General features: G+C 39.7%; 1 long non-coding RNA gene across 1 annotated transcript; it reads right to left on the bottom strand.

The window, feature by feature from the left end:
* Positions 1-3,946: 3,946 nt before the first annotated feature.
* Positions 3,947-17,692, bottom strand: LOC125613587. Its single transcript, XR_007344147.1, has 4 exons — positions 17,471-17,692; positions 14,416-14,533; positions 13,528-13,570; positions 3,947-7,263 (listed from the first exon to the last, which is right to left on the bottom strand). It is a non-coding gene; the product is annotated as an uncharacterized LOC125613587 (long non-coding RNA).
* Between the last annotated feature and the right edge of the window lie 2,966 nt (positions 17,693-20,658).

Below are 20,658 nucleotides of genomic sequence, written 5' to 3'. Positions count from 1 at the left end.
CAGATGCCTTAGAGTAAATCTGGATGCAATTCTCAGAAAATTCTGTGGGGTTAGCAGCCAGGGACTTGACGTGGAACTGATCTGTTCTCTCCTCTGTCGTTTTAAAATCAACCTCCCTCTCAGGAGTGATATTTTATACCATCAAGGCTCTTAAAACTGGGATCTTAACCAAGAAAAGCTTGCAACAGATGCATGACTAGTGTTCAAATCATCACTGAGTCACTGGAAGGCCCAGAAAAAGTCTTGTGTTTGGCTTGTAGTATTTTTGAGAGCAGTGGAATGAAGAAGAAGAAGAAGAAAAAAAAAACTCCCTATATAACAAATTTACCCCAATACCTATCAGCCAACTTCTGTTTTGTGACAGCAGTCGCTGCCAGGGCTGTTGTCATTCATACAGAACCTAAAGATGACAGGTCTAAGCACTGATTAAATGCACAGTATAAATGGGAAGAGTGTGAGAGAGAGAGAGAGAGAGAGAGAGAGAGAGAGAGAGAGAGAGTTAGTTCCCGTGCTGTAAAGAGAGAAAGACAGAAATGTGGTCATCAAGAATGACGTTGCTTTCCCAGTCACAGAACCCTGGCATTTCCCAAACCTATCCAACCCAATGATACAATAAGCTAATAAATTATAAAATGAATGTTAAGCAATACAGTATGTCAATAATTATTGTGCAAAACAAGGGGATTCCTTGGTAAAAAAAAAAATAACAATGATAAGAAGAAGAAATTCAAGAAATACCAGATTAAATCAAATTAGCTACTTACTGTAAAATTTCTCAAAGGCTTTAATATGTCATTGTGCTTTATAATACCCCCCAAAAGGAACAAGTGTCTAAAGTGCTTCTCAAATATATTTCCACGAAACACTTTCTTCACAGATTAGTTAAGAAACCAAGACAACTTCTCTAGACCTTTATTCTATTTTTTAAATCCCATTGGTCCAAAGTGTTACACTCTTCTAAGGCAAAAGGCAAATATTCAGACAAGAGAAAGGAGCAACGTTCTCTATGTGAAAAAGTTTGCATCCTGAATCAAACTCCCACTAGTCAGGTGCCTCCCCTGCTCTTGGCCCTTTAAAAAAAACATACATGAGCCAGATGTGATGGTGCAGGCCTATAGTCCCAGTGATTCAGGAGGCTGAGGAAGGAGGATCAAGAGTTCAAAGCCAGCTTCAGCAACTTAGTGAAGCCCTAAGCAACTTGGCAAGACCCTGTCTCAAAATATAAAAATATTTTTTTTTTTAAAAAAAAAGGGCTGGGGTTGTGGCTCTGTGTTTCAGTGCCCCTTGGTTTGATCCCTGGTGTTATGGTCCAGGTTATATGGACAATGACCAAACAGACTCCATTTTGCCCTGAGACTCCACGTCATACAAAAACTGCTTCTGCCATGGGAAAGCCCCACCTCTGTACCCATCAGCAGCTGCTTAGCATAGCACGTTTGGCAACATAAGATGACAACTCTTACACAGTGTAGAATCGTTCTCTCTTTGGTTCCTGTTTTTCTTGGACATGTACCCTGTCAGAGACTGTTTGTCTAGACAATTATAACCATTCTGTAACTAGGGAACGTTTTAACCCACTCCCTCTCTGCTTATGAATTTAGATTGCATGACGTTTGTTTATAGTTTTGAATCATAGCGACAGCCACTTATGATTAACATGGTTTTGAACTCTAAAAGGTATACTTACGCCCCGGAAGGGGGTCGAAGGGTGTAGACGTGCAGCCTGCCCCTTGGCCTGCCAGATGGTGGATCCAGACCACCAACTGGTGAATAAAGTTTCCATCTCCTGCTTTAAGATCAATTGGGTGATTTATTGCAATCTCACCATAACACTAGAACAAAAAAAAAAAAAAAACCACACACACACACAACATTATGAACTGGCCTCCAACTTAGCACCCCTCCCAGACCCCAACTCCAGCTGTCATTAAAGGGGTTAGTTTATCACCATCTATGTGAGTGGAATTGTGTGCTCCCAAATTCACGTGTTAAGTGCCTGACCCACAATACTTCAGGGTGTGACCCTATTTGGAGACAGGGGCTTTGAAGAGGGAATCCAGTTGAATTGGCATTAAGGTGAGGCCTGATCTCTGTGACTCTTATCCCTATGAAAAGAGGAACCTTGGGAACAGGGTTATAAATAGAGAAAAGACGAGGTGAAGAGGGAAGACAACCATCTAGAAGCCAAGGAGAGACATGGGACAGCTTCTTCTCTTGCGGCCCTCAGAAGGAACCAACCCTGCCCACACCTCAATCTGGGACTTGCAGCTTCCGAAACTGTGGAACTGACCTCCTGTGAGTCAAATGCTAATGGTTTAAGCCACACGGATTGTGGTACCTCGTCACCAGAGCCTTAGCAAACTAATGTGCTGTCTTTACAACTAGATTTCATTCTACCTACTTATTTAGCCACTTCCTTCTCAGAGGTTACTAATGTCCAAGACCACCCTCGGTGCTCAGAACCCAGTGGTGAACAACCACAGGCATCCTCTCTGCCATTATAGATCTTACAGTCTAGGGGGGTGGGGGAACATGTACAATCAAATCCTCTCTCTACATGCAAGATTATAAAAAGAAAAATTATAAGACAATAAAAATAATTATAAAAATTATAAAAATAACTCTGGAAGAAACTAAAGAGATAATGAAAAGGCTAAATCACCCACATAAACCTGGAGCCTGGCCTCGTGGGGGTGTCAAGAAAGCTTCCTTGGGGAAGTGAACTTGAGATCAGCAGGACTGGTCAAGTGAAAGGAGGATGTGAAAATGGTGTTCCCACCAGAGGGAGCAGCATGCTCAAGAATGATAGAGGAAGTTCAAGTGGGTGAAAGGAGGCCACAGAGACCGAGGTGGTCAAGACCAGATCAGCACTCAAATAGGTGCTTGGACCCAGTTCAGTTGACCTCATCTGAGTGGAAGATTCCACTCCCAGGAATATACTCAAGAGAACTGAAGATGGATGACCACCCAAAAACATGTATGCAATGTTCACAGCAACATTATTCATGATGGCCAAAAATTAGTAAAATCCCCAATGGCCACCAATAGATGAATGGATAAATAAAAAGTGGTATATACATATAAAGGAAAATTATTTGGCCATGAAAATGAACAAAGTACTGACATATACTACAACATGGATGTTATGGAAACACTATGCTAAATGAAGCCAGTAAAAAAGGTGATCTATTATGTTATTTCTTTTACAGAAAATCCACAAAAACAGAAAGTAGACAAACATTGGCCAGTGGGTAGGGGAGAGGGTTGGAGAGTGACTGCTGAAGGGCATAGTGCTTCTTTTAGAGATGATGAAAATATTTTGGATTTAGATAATGTTGATGGTTATACAACCCTGTGTCTGTACTAAAAAAAAAAAAAAAAAAAAACACTGGGTTAGACACTTCAAAAAGAGTGGATTTTATGTTAGATGAACTATATCTCAATAAAAACATGTAAGAGAAGAACAATGAGATACTCCTGTTCCTGGCAGTATGTCAGAGTGAATGCACTAACAGTCCCAGTGAAAACTAATGGTCCCACTAAGGTTTTCAAAACACCTGTTAAATACATGGAGTTTGAGTGGCTTACAAGAAACCAAGGAATATCCAGAGGCTAAAAAAAAAACAAAAATTGAAAGAAGTAAACTGAATATTAAAGTTTGTTCTTACTTGGAAGTCATTTTTCTAGCCAAATTATTTATTTCTATTCTCATAGCATCACAGGGAATGAATGACAGTTGACAAAGCCCATGGCCTAGCCAAGGTGACTCATCTATAGTAAACCCCTCTACCCAGTGCTGGGATTCTCCCAAAATCACCCCCAAAAGTAATTTGAGCATAAGGGTTAACAATCAGGTTGAACCATGAGAAATCACTAATATTTGACTATTTTCAAGTTATAATAAAAGAAATTCCATATGTTTCCATGTACAGATTTAACACTCATCAATAGCCCTATCTAACCCTTGAAAACTGCAAGGAAAATTGTACCTTAAAATTTAGTGTTGAGTAGAGAGGGAAATAATTCCCTTGGGGAATAGATGTTCACCTAGAATTATACACTTAGGGAAAATATTCTTGAAGAAGATGAACAAATAAAGACATTCTCAAACATACAACAGATGGACCAATAGAACGAAATTATAAAGGATGGCCAGGTGTGGTGCTGCATGCCTATAATCTCAGCGATTTTGGAGGCTGAGACAAGAGGATCACAAGTTCAAGGCCAGCCTCAGCAACTCAAGGAGAACCTGTCTCAAAATTTAAAAAAATAAAAGGACAGGGATGTAGTGTACCTTAGTGGTAAAGCACTCCTAGGTTCAATTCCCAGTTTAAACAAAAAAAATCATACAGGATATTCATCCTACAGAAGGAAAATGATTACAGAGAAAAGAATTGAGAAAAGTCAGTGTATATATTAACCAAAATAAAACCAATAGAACTTCATTATTGTTCATCAGAACAGACTTTTATACAAAAAAGAAAAACAAAACGTGATATGGTCAGAACATATTATGACAACTTGAATACTCCCGAAACAAATATCAACTCTAAATCCTTCCTAATAAAATATTTTTGAAAATTCAAAAAACAATGTTTTTCAAATGTGTTAGCAAATTCTGACAGAAAGCAAGAGAAATAGAAAAAAAATCATATTGTAGTGACAGATTTTAGTACATTTTTCCCAGTAATTCATAGGTCAATAAGTCAAAAATCAGTAATTAGAGGATTTGAATAAACAAGTAGGTAATTTAATGGAAACTAGTAGATATATTCAGAATACTGCAACCAAACACTACAATACAATCATTTCAGCCACATAGAGAACATTACATACTAGAACAGAAATCAGGTCTCAAAACATTTCCAAGAACTAGTGTCAAACAGACCAATTCAGGTCACAGAGTGATGAAGTTAAAAATCCATACCAAAAAGAGAGCCACAAAGCCCTTGGATTTGAAATAGACATACATCTAAATAATTCACAAGGTTGTAGAAGAAATCTTAACAGAGTTTACAAAACATTTAGCAACGATAATAAATTACCATCACATTTTACAATTTTTGAGATGCAGCCAAAGTGGTACTTAGAGGAAAGCATATAGCTCTAAACTCACAAACTGGGGTGAGGAGATGAAAATAAATGAGCCACATCCCTCTGACATTCCTTTCATTTTGCCCTACTAGATCCATTGGTTGCCCTTTTCTCTCTTGTTCTGTGACCCTAAAAGACTGACGTGTGAGGGCTGCATTCTCCCAGCTACCTGCCGGTTGACTTTTAGTTAGGTTTACTCTATGAGCAATACTGACACTCAATGGAGGTTTGGAAGAGACAAGAATTCTATCCACTGTTCCCTGCTTACCGAGCCATGGTTTGGTTAGAGACTTTGCCTAAGGTGATGGGTTTGCTGGAGCAGCCACCATTCTTATCAGGGGTCTGAAAAGGATCCATTTCCCCCTCCCAAGGTAGGTATGGTGATGGCTTTCTACTGTTGCTACTTCCAGGCAATTTCTCTTTTGGGGGTCTCTTTAGCCCAGGCATCTATGTAAATATCCTTTTACTAAATTCTCTTCAGCCTTTGAATATGCTATTTCTTGCCAAAATCCTGGCTGACAAAGCACCCAGCTTAAGTTAGAAGGCATAGCATAAACCCAGGGAAAGTAGAGATGGAAGAAAAAATAAAGATGAGTAAATGTCAATACAGTGTAAAAGACAGAGAGAGAGGACCAACAAAAACAGAAGTTGCCAAACCATTAGAATAATGGATCAAGAAAATAAACAGCTCCCCCCCCCCACATAATGCTTAGACTGAAAAAGACATTTATGGACTTGAGAGTATAATATAAACAATTTTATAACAATAAATTGGAAAAGAAGAAATGGACAAATTTCAAGGGGGAAAAAAAGTAACACTTATTTCCATTAAAAAACAAAATCACGGCAGACATAGAAGCTCTAAATTCTTGCCCTGAAGCTATCTCAGACTAGAGTTGATCCAAGAATCAATCACTAAATAGAAAGGAATTCTGTGAGCTGATTGTGAAACTGTGGGTAGCTTGATATTGGGCCGCAGTGGAAGCATTTACCTTCCTGATGTCAGTAAACACTACCATCATTATGGAAATTTGAATTAACTAATGAAGTTCCAACAATCTAAACCTCAGACTTCAAGGGTTTAACCAGCAAGCTCTATCAAATATTCATGAAACAAATAATTTCAGTCTCACTCAAACTTTCAGGTTAACTGAATCATTTAGCATAACTTTGAGGTCCAATCGGATCAAATACACGTCAGAAAAATCCCAGGACAATTGCACTCATTACTACAGAAGCCAATCTGCTAAGGAAAAAAAACCCCTGCTAATTAAAAAGTTAGAAAAGAAAATTCAGTAATGTACATAAAATAAAACAGGAACAAACTGTTTTTTCCCAGCATTGTAATAATGGTTTGATATTAGAGAATTTTTTAGTGTAATTCTTCATCTTATTAAACCTATATGATCACTATTTGACCATCTCAATAGATAAAAGAAATTTTGATGAACTTTAATGACATTCACAGTGTGAAAAAAAAAAGATGAAAAACTAACATATCAAGACTAGAAAGGAATTTCCTTACCTAACAAAGAGTATTCCCCAACCATCCCACCTCCCCCAAATAAGAGCAAAATGGTAATACATTAAATGTATTTCTTAAAATCAGAAACAATTTAAAGACATTCAATTACTTTCACTACTTCTATGCAACATTGTGTGGGGGTTTAAGGTAGCATTTTAAGGCATGGAAAAGAAAATAACATGTATGAAATAACAAGGCTTGTTGCAAAATATAGCGTGGGAGAGGCACCTGGCGCCGTTCTCAAGGGGGTAATTTAAAGCCAGTACCTATATTACGATAAGCCTGGAAGGCAGAAAGAGAAGATTTACAGGAAAAGATCCATGAGGCCAGGCAGTTTCCCTTCTTGCTCTTCCACAATGATTCGGCCAGGCAAAGCCATCACCACCACCAGCAATCCGTTGGCATCCCCTGGATCTCCCCAGGTACCATGGCATCTAGAAGCACATGGACAGGAAATCTCATTCCATCAGTCAGCTCCAGCCACTGGTAGCCAGCCCAGGGTGAGGCACTTGCTTCTTCTCTCGCTGGACACTGAAGCCCCCACCCTGTCCACCTTACACCTCGGGTGGTCTTCAATGTGAGTGTCCTCTGGTGCTGCTTGGCTTGTGATCCATGGGCTGGATCCACAGGTCTGCTGTGGGTTACTGATCACCAAAAAGAATAGTCCAGAAAAGAAGAGTAAGCAAACAGAACCCATACAGTAACCTGACACGAGACATTTCGTGTTTGTTGAATCTAATAATATTTTTAAATTAGGGCTTATACTTGCAAGTATTTATTTCCCTCAAGTTTATTTTTCTACTAATGTATTTTTATATGTTTTTTTAAAGTATCAAGAAATTTGGAATGTTTAAAACAAAAAAAAAATCTGGTCCTTCATCTGGGACACTTTTTAAATTTCCAATGCCCAGGTCACACCCGATAGCTGCACATATGACACCAGAATCTCTAGTGTAGCACATGATTCTTTTTTTTAAAAAAAACCCAGGCTGTTAGTATGCAGATAAGTTGGAGACTTGCTCCTCAAATTGTGCCTGTGGACCAGGGCATCGGCATCCCAGGAATGTTTTTGAACTACAGAGACTAGACACCCCCTAAACCTTGGAATCATCATTTGCATTTCAGCAAGGAGATGCATGAGCCTAGTCAAGTCTAAAAAGGTTGAATTTAGGGAACCAGACTATAGATATTGGTTTGCCTGTTGAGATCCCAGGGCACACAGACTTTTCTGTAAAGTCAGATGAAGCTGAGTTATCACTAGCATTAATGTTCCCAAAAGATCTCCCTACCCATTCACCCTTCTCTCTGCTGTCAGAGTAACTTTCCTAAACTCACTCCATGATAGTCTACAAGGTGAAGTGCACCATCCTCTCCCCAATCTGCAACATTTTCCCCCTTCATACCTGCCCAACCACCTTACAGGCATCCAACACACACACACATACACACACACACACAAAATCACATGCCATAGTACATAGATGTCACATCACATACACACTCAGCACACAAATTACACACCACATACACACACCATAATGCACAAACACATAACATGCAAACCACCCACCACACCACCCAAGCACTACACACACATGTTGGGTACACCTGAATGTTTCTGCTAATTCCTCCCTCTGCCAGGAATTCTGTCACTCAGCTCAGACGTTAACCTCACACTCTTGCCTAAAGAGCTACCTAAAAGACTCCTTTTCCATGCAAACCAAAACTACAAGATTTCATCTCACTCCAGTCAGAATGGCAATGATCAAGAATATGAACAACGATAAATGCTAGTGAGGTTGTGAGGGAAAATGTACACTTGTACATTGTTGGTGGTATTGTAGACTAATTAGTACAACCACTCTGGGACTCAAAAAAAAACTAGGCATGGAACCACCAAATGACCCAGCTGTCCTCCTACTCCTTGATATTTTCCCAAATGCTCTAAAATCAGCATACTACACAGACACAACCACCTCATTGTTTTTAGGAGCATAATTCACAAAAGCTAAATTATGGAATCAAACCAGATGCACATCAATAGACAAATGTATTGAGAAATTGTGATTGAGATATATATATATATACACACACAATGGAGTTCTACTCAGCCATAAAGAAGAATGAAATGATGGCATTTGCTGGAAAATGGGTGGATATGGAAGAATATCATGCTAAGTGAAAGAAGCCAAACTCAGAAACTCAAAGGTCAAATGTTTTCTCTCTTTTGTGGAAGTTAGAGTAAAATAAAGGGAAGGGAAAGAGAAGGATAGGATAACATAATGCACCAAATATAAATTTAGTACATGAGCAAAAGGAAGTCTAGTAGAGTAGAGGAAGGAGAATGGGAGAGGAGAGGGAGGATAAAAGGGAAAAGGGAGGAATCATGAACTGAAATCTATCTCCATGCATGTATGAGTTTGTCAGGATGAACCCAACTACTATGAATAACTAAAAACTCTAAACAACAACAACAAAAACTCCTTTCCCTGTGTCAACTCGGTTCCTACCTCCACTATGACCCCTCCTGGAAAAGCCAGGCATTTCCTCTCCACGAAGTCCCCCAGCTCCTCCTATGAGAGTTCAAATATAGCTGTGATTACAGAGCGGGAATTATTGTTTATGTGTCTGTCTTGCTCATGTCTCTGTGCTCTTAAAGGCAGGGACCGTGTCCTCTTTATCATCCTTGACTTCTAGCATTTGACATCAAAAGAATTTCTGGATTTTCCAAGTCTGTCAGCCAGGGCCCTAACTAGATCCTAGTCCCTCCCCACAGCTTCATCTCTGGCTCATGGTGAAGATATCCATGAGACAAAGATGCACAATCCATCCAACGTATGCAGGAAACACTTAATAAATGCTGCCTTGGAGATGCAAAGGTGAAGACACAGGCACCGTAAATGTATCTCTACAGCACTTGACGATTCTATCCTCCATTCTTACCTAGTAAGTACCATCCAAAGGAATGCTGGGTAATGCACTCTACATTTTCAGAGAAGCTTCCAAGAGTAAATAATTTGATTAAAATATTTATAAACCATACCCCTGGAGCAAATTCTAAATCGTCAATTCTTGCTATCACGGTAATTAGGTTCTCCAGGCTGCAAGCCTCAGGTCACATTTTCAACATTGGGGGAGTTGGAGGAAGTACTCTGCACTAGGCTAAAGAAATTCCTTTCTAGTCTTCATATGTTAGGAGTTTTTCTTCTTTTTTAAAATTATGAATATTATTGAAGGTCATCAAAATTTCTTTTGTATCTACAGATACAATGACCTAAGTTTATTAAGGTGGATAATTACACTAAAACCTTTTCTAATGTGAGGTCACTCTTATGTTTCTGGGAAAAATCCATTTTTTTTCCTGTTATATTCTAAACGCATAACTGGATTTGCTTGTCTAACATTTTGCTTCTATAGTAATGGCTGGCATCATTCTGTGAGGTTGTTATTCACACTTTATCAAATTGGACATCAAGGTTATGCTCAACTCATGACATGATTCTCTGCCTGCCTGAAAGAGTTTGTGTCAGGCAGGAATTATTTCATGAATATTAGGTAGTGCTTGCTGGTTAAACTCAGAACCTGTGACCATGTTATATTGAATGACTCAAATTTTTCTCTACTCTGCACATGCCCTTGAATGACCAGGAGAGCACCACAGGTATTGATTTGAGGATTACAGGTATATTTTATGAACTAAGCATATTCACAAATGTAAAAATCTGTGCTCGGTGAGGACTGATCATATCTAATAAGTGACTAGCCAATCAAAAGAGATACAAACCACATTAGTTAAAATGGGGGCTCCTGATGTGCCAGATAGGAGCATTCTGATTGCTGATGCTGAGTCATGAGCTCTAGGGAGAGCTCAAAGAAGAGCTAGGCAGCTAGGATGGTGGGGGGGGGGGGCAGCTATTTCCTAACCCAATGGGGGAAGAAATAAAGTTTTTATTAATCAATTTGTCTGTGCCCACATTTCCTGATGCCGAGGTAACACTAGGCTGAGAAATCCCAAATTTCTCCCATTACGTATTGTTTTAGAAATCTGTTTGACTCACTGATGTCGGAAATTTTTATTACCCTTCCGTCAGATAGAAAAGTTAATCATAACTTTAGAAGCGGGGAGTTCCCTGACACTTAAACAATTTTAATAGCAATCTATTACCTGCTGGCAAACTGATTATGTTTTAAATAATACCACCCCCAGCCTTCAGGGACAAGAGAAGAGCCTGCTCTGCAAGAAACCTCGGTGTTCTCTGAGCTTGCAAAATGCCTATTCATGACAGCATCACACCAGCACAGAGGAGGTGGCTTGGAGCAGCCTTTAAAGCATGCCTCAGTGCTCTGATGAGGGAGGTGGGAGGAGTCACAACCCTGGCTCAAGATTCTTCATGACACAGCCCAGTCTGAAGTAGTGCTTCACAAAATGTATCATGCATGTGAATCACCTGGGAATACTGGTTCCGTAGCTTTGGAGTGGGGCCTGAGACTGCATTTCTAACAAGCTCCCGTGGGATGCAGCTGCTGCTAGTCCAAGACCATACTGCAAATATCAAGGGTGTCTACAGGAGCTACAGTTCTCAGTCACACTTGGGCATGCATCAGAATCCACCCAGGGGTTCGGATTCAGTAGCCCTGAATTAAGGCCTTAAAATCTACCTTCTTAACAAGTTCCCTAGTGACGATAAAAAAGCTGGTCTGGGCATCACACTTTGGGAGTTACTGGTCTCGACTAGCAAATCAGAGCCTTAGAGCCTTTCTCCCAGCCTTCCTTCAGACCATAATAATGCTATCTTTCATCGTGTTGGCAAAGAACTTAAATTCCCAAGAAGATAGAGGTCTAATGATGAAATTCTCAAGGGCAGGGGCCAAAATCTCATATTCCTTTGATTCATTCTGAGTATGGTCAGAGCAATTAATACACTCTGAATTGATGGCAATTAAATAATAAACTTTACTATCAGATGGAAACATTTACCTTCCTAAGTGCTTTCTGTCTCAACTGACACAAGCTAATCACCAGCCGCCAACTCTTACTATCCATTCATTTTTACATATTTCAAACACCCTCTCTGTCTTTTCCCTTTTTTTTTCAAGGGAAAAGCCCTGGAAAGAAAGCAACTGGGGGAGGAGGGGCAAGCTGGGAGCTGTGGTTTCTTCGCTTTGTATCCCCATGTCTAAAACAGGACCTGCCAGAATATAAATGCTTGATAAATATTTGAGGAAGACAAAGGAAGCAAAGAAGGAAGGGAGGGAGGGAACTTACATGCTTAGATCAATGTGTAGCGTGCTATTTGCAATGTCTTCAAAATGACTATACTGAATACCTTTCTAAGGGCAGAATTTTGATTTACTTTTAGTTGGGCCCGTATTCCAGGCAAAGGTGAAAATTCAAAAATTTAATGATCAAAAATTTTAAAAGTCAGTGTTACAATATTATTGGCTTACACAAACCGTTTGGCAACTAGGTCACTGGGGACGGCTTAACTGTTGTTGATTCATCAGAAAACCGAGAGCTTTGTCTTTCTTCTAATCACACTGGATTATTTTAGCAGAGTAATCTCTCCTGTACAAAACAGCAGCTACCAACCACTTGCAGTCCAATACCCATTACTCATGTCCAAAGGGCACAAGTTGTCCTCGGCAAGTCAACTCTCCCTTCCCCCAAAAACTGGTGAGGCATGCCTGCCTGTGCTGGCGATGAGACCCATGTCTGCCAACATTTATAGATGCCTACCACACACTGGCGATTTCTGGGAGTCGGTGGGGGGTCGGGGGGAGATGCGAGAATTAGATGCAATTTATGCCTGCCATAGTTCACTGTTTACCTGAAGAACAAAGAAAGTAAACAAGTGACTTTATGTTATAACAGAGGTGTGCACAAAGGCTATGGGACAGAGGAAGTAATGACAAAATCGCACTTTGGGAAAGTCAAGAAAGACTTTAAGAAAAGGTGATGTTTATGGTGTCTCTAAAAGGAAATGCAATAGTGAGCAGAAACGCAGGACCCAGAACATTCAAGGTGGAGAACAGCGTGTGCAGATGTACCACAAAGAGCACTCGTACAGAAAAGCAAATGTTATCAAACCAGTGAAGGGAAGAGGGTGAGCTGGTGTGCCAGCATGGAGCACCTGTCTCCTCTGTCCACCTGGAGCAAATGGCTATTTATAGCAGTAGTTGTAGGCACTGTTTAAGCCAGGACTCCGCCACAACACATCAAAGGGCAGGATGAGCACTGGTTACTACATAGCTCCAATCCTGTGAAGAAGGGTATTGATTTCCAATTTCTCTTTGCAAAGGAACTGATAAAAGTCCTTAGCCACTGGGATTCCATGGGCTCCTGGGTTGGGGGCTTCCTCCATTGTTCAAATCTCCTGGTCCACTTTTCTCCGTCTCATGCTCTTTCCATTCCAGTTCAGTCTGCCATGTTTTCTTGGACCAGAACCCTTCCCCTCAGGGTCTGTTTCCGCACATGTTCAAAGAGTATTTTCATTTTCATGACAGAGACCATGCCAATGCTTTTCCATCAAGAACTACTGGCCCACAAATGGCTTCCCTACTTGGTGACAAGCCAGGCTGCTTTCCCTCCCTCTCTCTCATTTTGACTATTCCATTTGCAGAGCCGCTGTATGTGTGTTTTTCGGTATAAGCAGTCTCCTATTGTGTGACAGGGGACACATATCCTGTTTCTTTGGGTGAAAACAGTACTTTCCTGAGCGGATTTGAGCTGAATACAGTTCTTTCATTAAGGTGGAATCCCCCAGTGGGGAAAGAAAATATGGATTCACTCATTCAAAGATATTTATGGTGCCATGTGCTGAAATATGATGCTAAGGAAAAAAGAATCCCTTGCCTAACTGGACTCCAATGTGCCCCATGTGTAATTTTGGGAGAGTTTAAGCTCCTACCTGTAAGCCAATCTGAGATGACCATCATGTAGGCTACACAGAGCTGCAAAGAAACGTAAGAACAGGTGATAATTGTGGTGAGCCGCTTCTGCCGTTTATGCAAATTATGGTCGCCATTACAAGATGGCGCTGGCTCCGCTGTGGTCTGTGACAAACAACTCCTTATTTGGGAGAGTTGGCGCATGACTTTTCATCACCCTATGAGAAAGCTCCACGTGGCTGCTTTGCATTGGGGCTTGAGATGCTTTATTAAGGCTGGGAGGGGATCCGAGAGAGAGAAGAAGAACTATCAAGGGCCTGAAATAAACTACTGAAAGAAGATTCCTGAGTGTTGCGTCTTCCTTGCGGGCAAGAAGTCGCGACAGATAATCAAGGAGCTGTGGAAAATCACATCTGCTATTTATATACTTCTTGCACCTAACACAATGCCTGGTATTTGTGACTTTATTAAATAAACATTTATGGAGTACCTACTGTTTACCAGGCATTTATTTGTATTTGAGAACAGTTCTTCTCAAACTTTAACATACATTATGAATCACTTGGGGATCTTGATAAAATGTGCAGTCTGTATCATTTGATGGGGGAGAGGCTTAGGTTCTACCTTTCTAACAGGCTCCCAATGTTATGGTCCACGGAACCACTTATATTCTAGTGGAAGGTAAGCAAATCAACAAGTAGAAAACAATGAGTTGATACATAGAAAACATGGGACAGAAGGACAGAGGGGGAACCAGACCATAAGCATGCGGAGAGTGTGATGACATTGGTCTTTTAAAAATATAATGGTGAGTCCAGTATGACAGGTAGTCTGGGAGGTAACAAAGGAGAGACTGAAAATACAAGTTAATAATCACACCAATAAGTTAGCATTTACTGAGTACTTACATCATGATTAACACTGTAATGCACTTTATAGGTATATCTGTTGAATCTTCTCAATAACCTATGAGGTAGTTTCCTGTAGCAGGAAGAGTGTGACCCAAAGAAGTTCATGTCTTCATCCCTGTAACATGTGAATATGGCAAAGGACAATTACAGTTGCAGAAAAAATTAAATTTGCTTATCATTGATCCTAAGCTAGAGGGAATATATTGGATTATCTAAATAGGTCCAATGAAATTATGAGACTCCTTAAAGTGGAAGAAGGAAACAAAAGAAGAGTCAATATAAGAGTGACATTATATAAGAAAGACTCAACCAGCCATGGCTTGCTTTAAAGACAGAAGCAAGCCACAAATGAAGGTGTGCAGGAAGCCTCTAGGAATGGAGAAGAAAGATATGCAGAAGAAATGCAGGCTTATCAAGGTCTTAGTTTTAGCCCACTGACACCTATTTCACACTTGCCGACCTCCAGAACCGTGAAAATATATTTTTATTGTTGTAAGTCACCAAGATTGTGAAAATTTGTTACAGCAGCCATAGCAAACTAATACACTATCCTTTAGAGATAAGGACACGGATGCTCATTGGCTTCATAGTAAGTGGCTAATTTGCTGTCAACTCTGGAGATATAGTTAATACTATTAAACCATGTCAACTATTAGTTAACAATGGAGTTAACATTACATGGTTAAATTGTGGATTTAAGAAGTAAGATTTGGGCTGGGGATATAGTTCAGTTGGTAGAGTGCTTGCCTCTCATGTACAAGGCCCTGGGTTCAATCCCCAGCACCACACACACACACACACACACAGAAGTAAGATTTGCTTTTGAGGCTGCAAGTCTGCGCTATATGAGAGTGTCTGCTCAAACTTTGAATCCACTTGCTTCAGCTTCCCAGAGTAGTGCAGTGTGGCTCCAGATGGCGTCTTGTGGACAGTTACATGCCAAAGGAATGAGTACTGAGGTCCTAAATAGCAAGCCTCTCTAGCCATGGGCACAAGGCCCTATATAGAAAACCAAATGTAGAAATAGTGAAGTTTGATTTGTTTGGATCTGCTTCATTTCTCTTTTACCGGATGGACATTTTTATCTGGATAGCATAATTGGGTCCAGATTGGAGACCTTTTAAATAAAAGTACAAAGAATCAGCTTGGGCATGAAGGAACATGCAAGAAATTTTAAGCAAAGGAGTGATCTCTGATATCTACCACATAACTCAGCTAGTGTATTAGTACGCTAGCCTGAGGCAGGATCATCACCTGAGCCCAGAAGTTAACGGCCAGCCTAAGCAGCAATGAGAACTCTTAAAAATTAATTCATGATCGGAGAAGTGCATGTGTGTGTTACATCCTGAGAACTTGAAGGGCTTGTGGAAGCTGCAGGCACATCACTTAACCTTTAGAAAGGCCACTGGAGGGATGCTCTTGGAACAGAAGATTGAATATGTCATCATTTTAAGTTTCTGCAAAGACCTGAGTATAGTTTGGGGGACTGGGGGGTTGAACCCATGAAGTGGATTTCAAGTAGAATGGGGTAAGGGAATAAAGATGCCTAATAAAAATCATTAAGGAAAAAAAAAGTAGGATTTGACAGGACTTGGGGAAAATTTAATATGCAAGGATTCAGGAGCTGAATCTAGAATAAACACTAGTTTCCAGTTTAAGCCACTATTGAAGAAGCTATACCATTCACTGATAGGTAAATATGAAGTAGATGTACAATAGGCAATTATGGGAGAGGCTGAAAACAGATTTGTATGTGATTTGCATACTTGAATCCAGGATAGGTCAATAGTCAAACTAAACTATGACAGTTTCCCCAAAGGAACCACACCCTTAAGATGACCTATTCTGTGTCTCCTCATTCGAGTTCAAGGGATAAAGAGTTGGGATGGGGAGAGAGACAACTGACACATAAGAAAGTTTGTCAAACAGAGTCAGCTTTTATATCTTCAAAGAGGACTTCTTGGTGGTGTGAGAATTATTGGATTGGCACTCCAAACATTCCTAATTCCCTCTTCTTCAACCCACAACACTACACGAAGCCTTGAGGAGTCTCCTTTGGGAGACAAAATGCCGCAGTCTGGCTGGGCACAATCAGGAGCCACTTGTCAAAAGAAACTAACTTTATTTTTAGAACCACACACGCCAAACAAAACAGCCTCTCAGGAAAAACCCTCAGAGCCTCAACTGCCACCACCGGCTTCCCACAAGCCTCTCTCTCCAACACAAGCCTCTCTCCACCTCCCACAATCCTCCTGCTCTTGAGGCCGATTGGCTGGGTCACGTGGGCGGAGCCAAAAAAGTCCCCCAATGAGCAGCTCCGTGGTCTGAAAGGGCAGGGAAACAGCCCAATGAGCATCATCGCAGAGGAGCCAATCAGCTAGATGTTGCTGGGGCCACTGTGAGCCAATCATCAGCCGGCAGCTGGAAGTTTGCTGGGGCCCCTTCGGCTGTGGCTCTCAACAGGGAGACATTGTTTAAGTTCAAAAGAAAATGTTCTATTGATAAATAAGGCAAAAAAAATTCCTGCCAGAGGAAAGCAATGTTATTGAGCAGAAACTCATGGGTTTTGGAGTGACAATGATCTGATTATGCTGGATATTATCTGTGTGATATTGGGCAAATTATTTACTTCTCTGAGCCTTCTTTTCCTCATTTGAATAATAAAAATATATTGGGGTTATTATAAGAATTAAATGAGACACATCTAATTATGCAAGGCACTTAATATGAAATATGAAAGGCACTTAATCAACATTTCCTTCAACATGTTGGGCGGTTACCAGGGATTGAACTCAGGGTCACTCGACCCCTGAGCCACATCCCCAGCCCTGTTTTGTATTCTATTTAGAATCAGGGTTTCACTGAGTTATTTAGCACCTCACTTTTGCTCAGGCTGACTTTGAACTCACAATCCTCCTGCCTCAGCCTCCCAAACCACTGGGATTACAGGCATGCACAGCCCCACCCGGCTTTTTTAACTTGTAAGACAGCAAATCTAAGATTTTTTAAAAAAAAAGGAAAGGAAACCAATCTGCCTAAAATATATCGTTACCTGTTGTGGGCAGTCACTTTTGCATGGTACACTTTACCACTTCTGATGTGATTCAGTCTTGGCAGCTACTTGCCAGATAAACTGGAGATCTCTGATATCTACCACATAGCTCAGCTAGTTTACTACTCAGGTTCAAATTCCAGGCTCTCAAGCTCTGCAGAGCCTGTGTGAATGACAGCTTGACTTACACAAGCAAAACTGGAATCAAATTCCCTCTGCTCTTCGAAGGTCACTTAACCCAGTCAGTTCATCAGTGAGTGTAACCCATGTAATGACAAGCACCCAAAAAGCCCAGTCTCCACCACAGTTGTACTAAAATAAAGTTCATCAAGGAGCACAAAATGGATAAATCAGATATTTTCCTCTATTTCTGGATCATCTTTTCTTCACAGCTACTCACAAGCTATGTTCTTCTCTCAGAAATCCACGTTTTATGCCTTCCTTTATTCAGGTCTCTGTTCAAGTGTCCCCTGCCCAAAGAAGCCTCCCTAGTGTCTTCATTGAGTAGCATCTCCTATTCCTTTCCCTTTATCCTGTTTGACTTTATTAAACGTATTGATATCTGAAACTGTAGCATAGGTTTATATTTATTTGAGTATTATCTGTTTCTTCTAATCTCATACAAACTCCAGGAAGAGAAGGACTTTATTTATTATAACTGTTATGGTCACAATTCACTACTGTCTACCTCACACTTAAAACTGGTCTGGGGTACATGGCAGATGCTCAATAAATTTGGTTAACTGAACGTCAAAGGATCAGTTTTTCTGGGGCAACAACATATATTGTTTATATTATCTATTGAATCAGATGACCCCAAAATTCTAGGAGTTAAGCACTATTATTATTGTTTCCATTTTTAGGAAATGAAGGTTTCACAAGCTCAACAAGCTTGTCCAGGACACGCAGGTTGCAAATGGTTGGATCAAGAGTCAACTTACACCTGTGCCACATTGACGATACCACCCCTCTCCCTCAAGAGTTGAGTAGACAAGTGATCAGACCAAAGGGACTTTAAGGTTACCTGCAATTTGTGATGCCATCAAGTGACATGAAAGCACTTTACAATCATACAAGTTTAAAAGTAAAGCATTTTAACTCTTAGGAAGTAAGTTTTCTCGTCCCTTGATGGAGACTCAGAAAGAAGTGGCTATATAACTCATGTAAAGGGACAAAGAGCAAACACTTTGGAGTTAACATAAACCAACCTTATCAGGGTCTGTTTGGGAACCTGAGAGACACCCTCTCCTTCAGACTACCTCTTCTTTTCCTGTCCAAAAGATACACAGAAGATTACTGCTCAGAAGAAAATCAGTTCATACTCAGAGCAGAGAGGGTAAAAGCAGGAAATCATTTATAGGCACAAAGCTCTGTAGTCACGTGAGGAGGGCACTCTCCAGTTCTGGGGAAGGTTTGTTAGAATTAAAGGAAGGATTCAGAGAATAAGGGCAGAATACAAGTTTAGAGCAAAACACAGGCATAATTGATTCCTCTTTTCCTAGCACTATAACACTTGTTAGATAATTATTGGTTGATCTGATTTTACTTGCCTCCTTTTCTGAAATATTTCCCAAGAGTGATTGTGCTTTTCCTCTATTTCACCAGCACCTATCACAGTATTTAGTGGATTTCAAATTTCAACAAATATTGGAAAGAATCTTTTAGGGTTGTTTTAAGGAGAGTATAAAGTCCTAATCACAGAGTCTGATAATAGAAAGCTTTCAATGAATGCTATGTGTAACTTTTAGAAAATGTTTTCATTTAATCTTCTGAATTTAACCTCCTTCCACTGAGCCTTGTTGAAGCTCTAGTAAATAATTAACTATTTTCCAAGTTTAAATAAATGTAAACTTAAATATTGATACAGAAACTATGCAACATTTGGTACAGTTTTGCATGTCAAAAAGAATATCAACAAATTAAAAACATAACAAGCTATAAAAAGCATTGCAATAAGAAAATTTTAAAAAATTCATATTTGAAGAAATCAAATAATTGATATGAAAATTGTTTGGACCTGGTAAAAACAGGTAAATAATATTAATACACAATTCACTAAAAAAGAAATCTAAATGCCTGAAAAGCCAGAAATTAAAAATAAAGCTTTCATATGTGTAAGTAATTGAAGAAATACCGAACAAAGCAATAGATCTTTTTTCATATATCAAATTATATGAACGTGAGCTGGGGTTGTGGCTCAGTAGTAGAGCGCTTGCCTCACACATGTGAGGCCCCGGGTTCAATCCTCAGCACCGCATTAAATAAATAAATAAATATAAAGACATTGTATCCACCTACAACTAATTTTTTTTAATTATATGAATGAGATGGAGAAAAGAGATATGGTAGGAAGAAAAAAAGGAGGAAAGGAGAAAGAAAAAATGAGCATGGAAATCATATGCTTTCAATTGGGATTTTATATACAGTATGCTCAATGGTAACATAAAATGAAATAAATTTCTTGGGGTTGGGTCTGGGGCTAGGGCTCAATAGTAGCGCACTAAGCCTGGCATGGGTGAGGCACTGGGTTTGACTCTCAACACTGCATATAAATAAATTAAATAAAAGTCTATCAACAACTAAAAAAATATTTTAAAAATGAAATATAATTCTTTTAAAAAATTGGCAATACTAAGAAGAGCAATTAAAAAAAATCTGTTCTTTGATTCACTAACTTCAGTTCTAGAATCTATCCTAAGGAAACAATCCAATTACATAGGATTTCTATATCATGATGTTCATTTCAATGTAATTTAAAACAGGAAAAAAAATGGAAAAATGCACAAATGTTCAAGTGCTACACTGTAAGAATTGCAATCACCAAACATAGTTTTTAAACATATGCAATATCTTAAGAAGATATTTCATCCAGTGCTTGGGAAAAATAGATTTCAAAAATACATTTGGGGACTCTGGGGCTGTAGCTCAGCAGCAGAGCACTTGTCTAGCATGTGTGAGGCACTGGGTTCGATCCTCAGCACCACATAAAAAAATAAAATAAAAGTATTATGTCCATCCACAACTAAAAAGTATTAAAAAAATACATTTGGAATTTGGAATATTTTTATGGAACTTTGTGATTCCAGATATATATGGTATCTTCCTCCCCCGCCCCCTCCCGTGTGTGTGTGTGTGTGTGTGTGTGTGTGTGTGTTTTCACTGTTTCTTTGATTCTAAAGTATGAATTT

The sequence above is a fragment of the Marmota marmota genome, unplaced genomic scaffold (genome assembly GCF_001458135.2).
Source record: "Marmota marmota marmota unplaced genomic scaffold, marMar, whole genome shotgun sequence".
In the NCBI taxonomy this organism is placed as follows: domain Eukaryota; kingdom Metazoa; phylum Chordata; class Mammalia; order Rodentia; family Sciuridae; genus Marmota; species Marmota marmota.
This window is presented reverse-complemented; position numbering and strand designations above follow the sequence as displayed.